Source organism: Aptenodytes patagonicus, chromosome 7, assembly GCF_965638725.1.
Source record: "Aptenodytes patagonicus chromosome 7, bAptPat1.pri.cur, whole genome shotgun sequence".
NCBI classification, from domain to species: domain Eukaryota; kingdom Metazoa; phylum Chordata; class Aves; order Sphenisciformes; family Spheniscidae; genus Aptenodytes; species Aptenodytes patagonicus.
Window position 1 is genome coordinate 67,294,150 of NC_134955.1, and position 7,813 is coordinate 67,301,962.

The window sequence follows — 7,813 nt, forward strand, 5'->3', positions numbered from 1 at the left end:
GGTGGTGATGGTTGTTAGTGACACCGAGCTGCTTGGAAAGGCCAACGGCAGCAAACCGCAGAAGGACCTCAGGACACTCGGTGGTAAAATGACATGAAATTCAGTGGAGATAAAATGTAAGTGATAAGCCTCAGAGGAAGCACTCCTAACATCATGCACACAGTGATGGGCTCTGAACTGACCGTCTTCCCACAGGAAAAGGATCCTGTGTTATCATAAGAAATTTGATGAAAGCATCAACTCATTGCTGAGCAGCGGTCAAGAAAGCAAATAGATGGGTAGGAGTTAATGAGGAAAGAGGAAAAACTACTGTACAAATTCCTGGTTTGCTCTTCTCTTGAATACTGTGAGCAGTTCTGGTCTCTGTTCTTACCAAAGAACTAACGATCAAAGATACGGAGCATTTTTCAGCTAGGTAACTGGCTAGGCTAGGACTATTCAATACAGCATTTCTATACAAGCCTTGGGCTCAGGAAGTCCTGGAGCTGCAGCCTGCTGCAGGCTTGGAGAGTTTATGGGAAAATATCCCTGTACACTTCTCATACCCTTGGCTTATCATGCACCATTGGCTATGAGAGAGAGAGGAACGCTGGGCGGGATGGTCCCCGCATCCGACCCAGCGCAGCTTTTCTTACATTCTTGCATTCATCTTTTTTCCTCCACAAAATGTCTTCCCAGGACTCCCCTTCCCACTCCCCTCCTCAAGGACATTCATTAACCATGTAGTGATGGTTTGATCTGGAAGCTCCCAGCCTGGGCAAGCAGCTGTGTAACGGTTGGCATCTGGCAATGCATCTTCCTCATCGAAACGGCTCAGCCATTTTCTTGTAATTGCCTCCTCAGAGCTTGTTTGGAGGCTGCTTATCAAGTCCCATTGTGTTGCTTTCCTGCTTGTTTTTCCAACAGCTGCCTATTAAATTAAGCTGCTATATTCAGACAGGAAAGCCCAATAACCAGCTGCCCAGAGCCCCTCTGGCTAAGTAGGACACATGTAATAGTCATCCCGTAAGACAGATGAGCATCCAGCCCTGAGAAGGGGAGAACGTGGGTACCAAGCCTGCCTGGAGAATAATCCCTATAATGCCTTGTAACAGGAGGTTTTTGAGAGGGTTTGTTCATTGGATGCAAAACTAAACCAGGACTTTTTCTGAGCTGAGGGAAAGAAAATGGGTTTCTTGTTCCAAATCTGTAAGAATATACTTGGTCTTGTTCATCGTTAGCTGCTCACTAGACCCTATAAATGTTCTCTGAGCTCAATCCATGTGAGATCAATACTGTCTTATCCCCAGGGGAGAGTTTTTATGTGTCTGCTCCAGTGAAACTTAAAAGGACGCTCTTGATTCAGCTGAGAGTAATGGAATATGGAACCCATCCTCTTACAAAAAATTAAATAAAATTGATTTTGGAAGAAAAAAGCCCTCTCTTCTTGAGGTTATAGTCTTTCATGTTGTACAGATGATCTGCTCAGCAGAAAAATGGGCTGTAGCTTTTATTTAATTGTTGTTTTGGTCTAAGCCGAAGACTTGCGCCAAACAAACAAAACCACACTCTGAGCTGCTACCACCATCCTGCTCCGCTGGAGCTTATGGGAAGATTTCCATTGACTGCAATCAGGGCTGGTTTTAGCTCAAAGGTAGGAGACAGTGTTATGCTTTTTGCTCTTTCTTTGATATGAGGCTTTTAGAGTATGTAGAGGACCTTTTGCGGCTCTGTATCTGAGCTGGGAGGTTCTGCTTGAAAACAAACCGCACCCTAAGCCAGCATTATCTCTAACAGCGCCGAGCCCAATCTCGCCCCAGGATTCACATCAGCTCCCGGCAGCTGGCAGGGGGAGGCGAAGCTTCGGCGTAATGTTTCATAGCCTCAAAAGGGAAAATAAATGCATTCCCAAGGCAGGACTCAGCCGTGCCTGTGTTGGCTGGGAGCATTAGCAGAGACTCAGTGGATTTAGGCCCTGATTCTGCAAAGTCCTTAAGCTTGTAAGGAATTTGTAATTTGCTTGTAAGCAAATTTCCGTTCGCTTCAATGGCATTTAATCACATGCACGTAAATGCTTTATGGTGTACATGGGAGTTGTACCTCGGTGGAGGTGGAGATATTTAGCCCAAGCAACCGACTTCTTTTCCAATGTGTTCAGAGAAGGGTAAAATGTAAGAAATAATTAGAGAGCAGATTGTGAGACTTCTTGCAAACAGCTACTGCCTCTAGTTGAGGTATTCCTCCAGACCTGCCCTGTCCCAAGCCCACTCTCTGCTGGGAGGTGCTGGGAGAGTGCAGCCTCTGCCGGCCACTTCCCCTGCACAAACAGTCGTGCCCTGCAGGGAACGGATGACTTGGATGAGTGGCAGTGAGATATAAAGCACTTGCAGGCGTGCTGGGGGTGTAGGAAGCCATTAATAATCTCAGTGCCTTGGCCAGGGTCTTTCACCCTGCGCCTCTCTGAAGCTCCTGCGGTTGCCTTCCTCCCCTCCCCTCTGCTTTCTGCAGCCGCCAGAAGTGCCTCGTGCTTCCCTCGCCATCCATCCTCCCGGCTGTCTCCCGCAAGATGCTGCGTGTGTGGCCGTGCCCTGGTTTGGATCATCTTGCTCGTGCCTGGCCTGTCTTTGGCAGGCTCCTGCCATGCAACTCCTGACTGCTCGTGAAGCCAAGTGTGAATCCTCCTCCCCGGATCCTTCTGCCAGTGCTGGGCTTCACTCACAGCCTTGTGCCAGCATCAGATGCTGGGTCTGGAGGGAAATGTGCTGCTCAGGGTGGGTCAAGGGCACTCTCTCTTCCCCCCTAGATGCCTCAACCCTGCTAGAAAACAAGCCATTCCTGTTTAGGGATCTGTAACTTTGCCCACGTCTTTTTTCTCCCCCCTGTTCCTGGCAATGACTTTTCTTGCACTGAATTGCTATCGAAGGTACCAGACAAACCCCTCCCGTTTCAAGGTAGATGGAGCAAATTCTCAACGGATGAAAGTTCAGTGCCCCGTTATTTTCCTCACATCCAGGGTTATTTACCTCCCAAGAGCAGAGAAAGAGGGAAGGTGAGGGGTAGCAGCCAGGGAAGATATGAAGCAGGAGGAAGAGGAGAGAAGGGGTGGGAGAGGGGTGCAAATCAGTGTCTCTCTCTCTCAAGCTCAGAGACCACTGCAGATTTACACCAGCTGTTGCTCGGGCTGTCAGAGAGGCGTTTAACAGGGATGCGTGCATACACAGCCTACAAGGAGAGCTGCTTTTATTTGTTCACATCTAGCAGGGGTTGAATTTATTGCCATTGCAGAGGGGCCAGCAAAAAGCCAGGGCATCACTTAAATCCCATTTAAAACCCCAGATTAAGGCTTTGCAGGAAGTGCAAATGGGGAGGTGGAAGTGGCCTGGCCAGATGCTGGCTCCATTGCTTGGGGGAGCAGGCTACAAACCCACCCTGCCATGACGGCCAGGGAGCCAAGTGAGGCTGTTGCCTTATCAGTAGAGTGTCCTTTGCTCCAGAGCTGTAGCAAAGACAGAGTGAGGAAGTGCCAGGTCACCTTAGGCTCATGCTGAGCCTCCATCCTCTTAAATGGAGCATAAAACAGTTAACCCCCAGGGTCACCAGGTGGGTCCCAGCCCAACTCCGCCATCCGTTAGGGAGAGGAGCTTATCCGACGGGAATTAGGAGCCCTCATCAAGGGCCTAGCTGCATATGAAATATCTTAATCCTCCTGATTTTTTATATGATTCAGTCTTCTAAGCACCTATCTTACTTTTGCAAGATGCCTAAGCCAATTCTTGGCAGCGTTTGTCCCTAGTGACTCAGCCAAGGTGACACGTGGAGCCTGTGGTCGACCTGGGAACTGCTCCCAGATACCCCAAGTCCTGGCCGAGCGCATTAAATCACAAGACCGTCTCTGTCTTGCTCGCTATTTTGGTCACCCTGATTTGTCCTGCATCATTAAATTTTTACAGTGCCTGACTCCAGATGACTTCAAGTTTGTGCCTCCTGCCTCCAGTAAGTGCAGAGCTAAGATGTTTTGTTCCTCCCAGCACAGGGGCTGGAATGTGAAGACTCAGCGACCAGCACAGGCAGGAAAATTTCTTCCATCCCTGACAACTGTGTTACTGGACGTACACGCTCCCAGTATCTTTCAAAGCATCAGTGTGGCTTTTTCAGGTCCTCATACTGGATTTCTTTCTAATAAGCAGGGTTTGGGACAGGTCTGATACAAGACTTGAACAATGATGTTACAGTCAGCAGAGCAGCGGGTCCTGTCGCATCCCTGTGGAGAGATCACAGGGCAGGCGTCTTGTGTGGATGGAGCCAGCACAGGACTGCTCCAGCCTCCCTGCTCCATCCCTGGGCACTCCTGGGGTGACATCAGCGCCCTGAGATCATCTCTCTTGGCTGGGTATATTTGCCTATGGGTTTTCCCTGGAGGGCTTCTGGTTGCTTTCCTGTTGCGGTTTCTTTGCTGGGAGGACTTTCGTAGGCTCGCGTGCCCTTTTCCGTGGTACCCAGATGCTGCTCCACCCTAGGGTCTCTGTGCTGCTGTGGCTTCATCAGCTCGTCAGAGCCACTGTGCTGGGAGCAGTGTTTGCAATGGGGAAGAAGTATTGCAGTCATCTCTGGCTGCTCCAAGCTGCACATGCAGGAATAGCCCTACTGGAAAGTTTTCCTGGCTGGGCACGGGGTTGGACACCGCAGGAAAGCTTTTATCTTTCCTCTGCTCAGCCTGTTCCCTGATTGCCCAAGCACATAAACCTCTCCTCCTCCTCCGTCCGCCTTGCAATAATTTTAGGTCCACGCACAAGGCTCTGTCCGATATCCTGGCAGGACTGTTGTCCTCAGTATCTAAAAGCTCTCCATGGCTGGTGCTGCTCAGAGGTCTCAAACTCAGATTGCAGCCTTGTGAGAGCACCACCTCCCCGGCACAGAAGGAGCCCCTGGGAGAGCAGGGGTGAGCAGCTCTGCTGTGCGGTGGAGGGCTGGGGGTGGTATGAGACGCGGCGGTGACAGCAGCGTCCCTGCACCACCTGCCCTGGTGAGCTGGATGGACCCCGGCCATGCCCTCCCTGCCTCGAATTGCTGGTGACACAAGGGTGTTGCCAAGCTGGCAGTGAGGGAAATCATGGTCATACCAACAGCAAGGGGGACCTCCCCACTTGCAACCTCCTTAGTCACAGCTGGATTACTAACCCCATTCTTATATTTTCCACGGGGGTGGCATGAGTAAGAGCTGACTCCTAGGGCTGGTTGTCGCCTCCAGAAACCCTTAAGGAGAGAAATGCTGACGGGACTATCAGGCTGTTTAAGTTTCGGGCCAAATCAGGGGAGCTGAACGGTTGCTCTAGGAGTGGAATGCTGACCCAGGCACAGGACAGAGCCAGTCCAAGGGGGCCGGGATGGAGAGGGCTGCCTCAAGCATCCTCCAAGGCAGTGTCACTAGGAGAGGATGGGCATGCATAACACAGCCTTTTCCACCATCTCTGAAACACCTCAGTCCCTCCAGAGATTATATTTGGGACACGGACTTGTCTTGGAGAAGAGCTCCCAGCTCCTGCAGCAAGCCTGGTCTGTTCATGGCTCTCCTCGTTTTGACACATGGCGAGTTGGGGGTGAGATCAGATCTTGGGACCGTTTTTACACCTCCCGGATGACTGGCTTATGTATAAGGGACAACGCAAATGATGAGCATAGGTTACAGGTTTCAGGACTCAAATACATGCCAAGTCTCGCATGTCTCCCGCAGCTCCCAGCCGTGGGTATCGCAGCAGCCCCAGGCTCCTGGCTCCAGCCTCCTCGCAGCTGGCCAGGTGTTCGCAGTGCAGGAGGTGGGAGATGGTGGCCCCCCAGCTCCATCCGGGACTGCAGTCAGGGTCTGCCCCAGACCCTGGGGCGATTCCTCTCCCTGCGCAGACCTGGGAAGGTGAAAAAGGGGGAAAGAGACCTTTCCCACTTGGGCTGAGACGATGGGAACGAAACCTCACTCTCCGGGCACCGACTGCCGAGGCGGTGGGAACGTGAGCTCAGCCCCTAGGCGACTTAATGAGCTTTTAAAAAAACCCTTTGTATTGGATCCATTCTTCTTCCCAAAGCTTGCTGGCTCCGCTCCAAGGGGAAACCTTTGATTCTGCAAATACACCACAATTATCATCCTGAGGAGTCTCAGCTATTGGGCTCCCCCCCTCCAAAAGATCAGCAGGATGCCAGAGAGGTGCTTAAATCATTTCACCCTAAGAAAGCCTTGGGCTGTAACAGCTTCCCTGTTGCTCGGAAAAAGCCACCCCTCTCCCAACAGCTTGTCTCCATTTTTCTTCCAATGATACCGTCGCTAGTGGAGGCAGGGCAGACAGCACTGCGGAAACCAGGCCACCGGGGTTCCCGGTGATTTCATCAGTCCTGAGACCCGGACTTGCAGTGATTTATGAGCTCGCAAGAATCTCGCCATGGAGTTATCTCCCCCTCCCTGCTTTTTATCGCTGTGCAGATAGGGATTCAGCGATAGAGCTCTTCTGGGTACCGTAGCAAGCTTGGTCCGTTTGACAGTTGCAAATATTTTTCTCCAACATTGCACAGGTCCATGTGCACAGGCTGCTCTCGCCAGTGTTGCCACCACCCAGCACCGAGAAGCTCTGCTTGGCCTGGGGGAGCCCAAAACCAAAAGCTTGCCAACTACAGCACCCACTCCCTGACTCCTATCCCTTGCTCACGACTCCCCTAAGCTCTCTCCATCTCCTCAAGGTAGGCTTTTATTACTTTTGAATTGCTGGCATTTTTTTTCTTTCCAGAAGTATTTTTATTTTCTTCAGATTATACAAATCCTGCCCTTCTGCAGCGCTCTCCAGTCTAGGGCTGGGATTTTTGAAGCGGATTTAGGGGAGTTAGGTGCTCTGCTTCCAGCAGGAGCCCAGCGCTTCTCTCCTTGTTGAAATCCCCCTTTAAAGTAGGTCATCAGTATATTTCTGCAGCTGTTTTTCTTAGCAGTCTAAATAAAGCTTTCAAGTTACGACTCATTGATGTGAGGCCAGATTCAGAGGCTGTCAGTTCCTTTGTGTATCCTCAACTTGTCCAGGGGTGTTTTGTCTTATTTTGGGATGGCTGCTTGCTTCTGGGGCTTGCTGCAAAGCTGTGCGTTTAGCAGCCCCCTCCTGCCACGTTCTCCTGCTTGCCAGTGACGGCATAAGCTCGCAATGCTGCTGAATCCGTCCCCTGCAACTCCCTTGCACTGTGCCTGCTTTTCTGCAAGGGCAAAGGATTTTGCAAGCAGGAATTTGCTCTGGCCATGGGACCACCCTCCCTTTGCCATCACAGGAGCCCCAGGGAAAGGTGTGCTTCACTCCGGCTAAGCAGCCAAGGCCAGTGTCCTTTCCCAAGCTGCAGTCGCAGCCCTCATGGCCCTGGGACACAGATGGAGTTTCTTCCTCATGGAAATTAATTATATGGGGAAGGCTGATCCCCTTTGGCGACACACAGCTATTGCCACGTGGGTCCAGCAGAGGCTGAAAAAGGGGCTGAAACGACGCAGCGTACTCTTCTCCTCCCCATCCCCATCCTGTCTCTATGTGCTCGCCCCAGCCACATGCCACTCGCTTGGTCACACTGGTGTGGCCAAGCCAGCCAGTTCCCCAGGCCAGCACAAGATGAAGGCAATGGGAGCGCAGGAGGCTGAGCCAGCTCTGCCACCAGGAGAAACGTGGACCCACAGCTTAGGGACCAACACAGCTCACCCCAGAAATCTATAGGGAAGCAACAGGCTGAAACCAAAAATCCACTCCTATCCTTTATCAAAACCACTGCTGCTTACTTAGGATACTCCAGGCATGATTCAACACTCATTATCTTCATTGTGGTG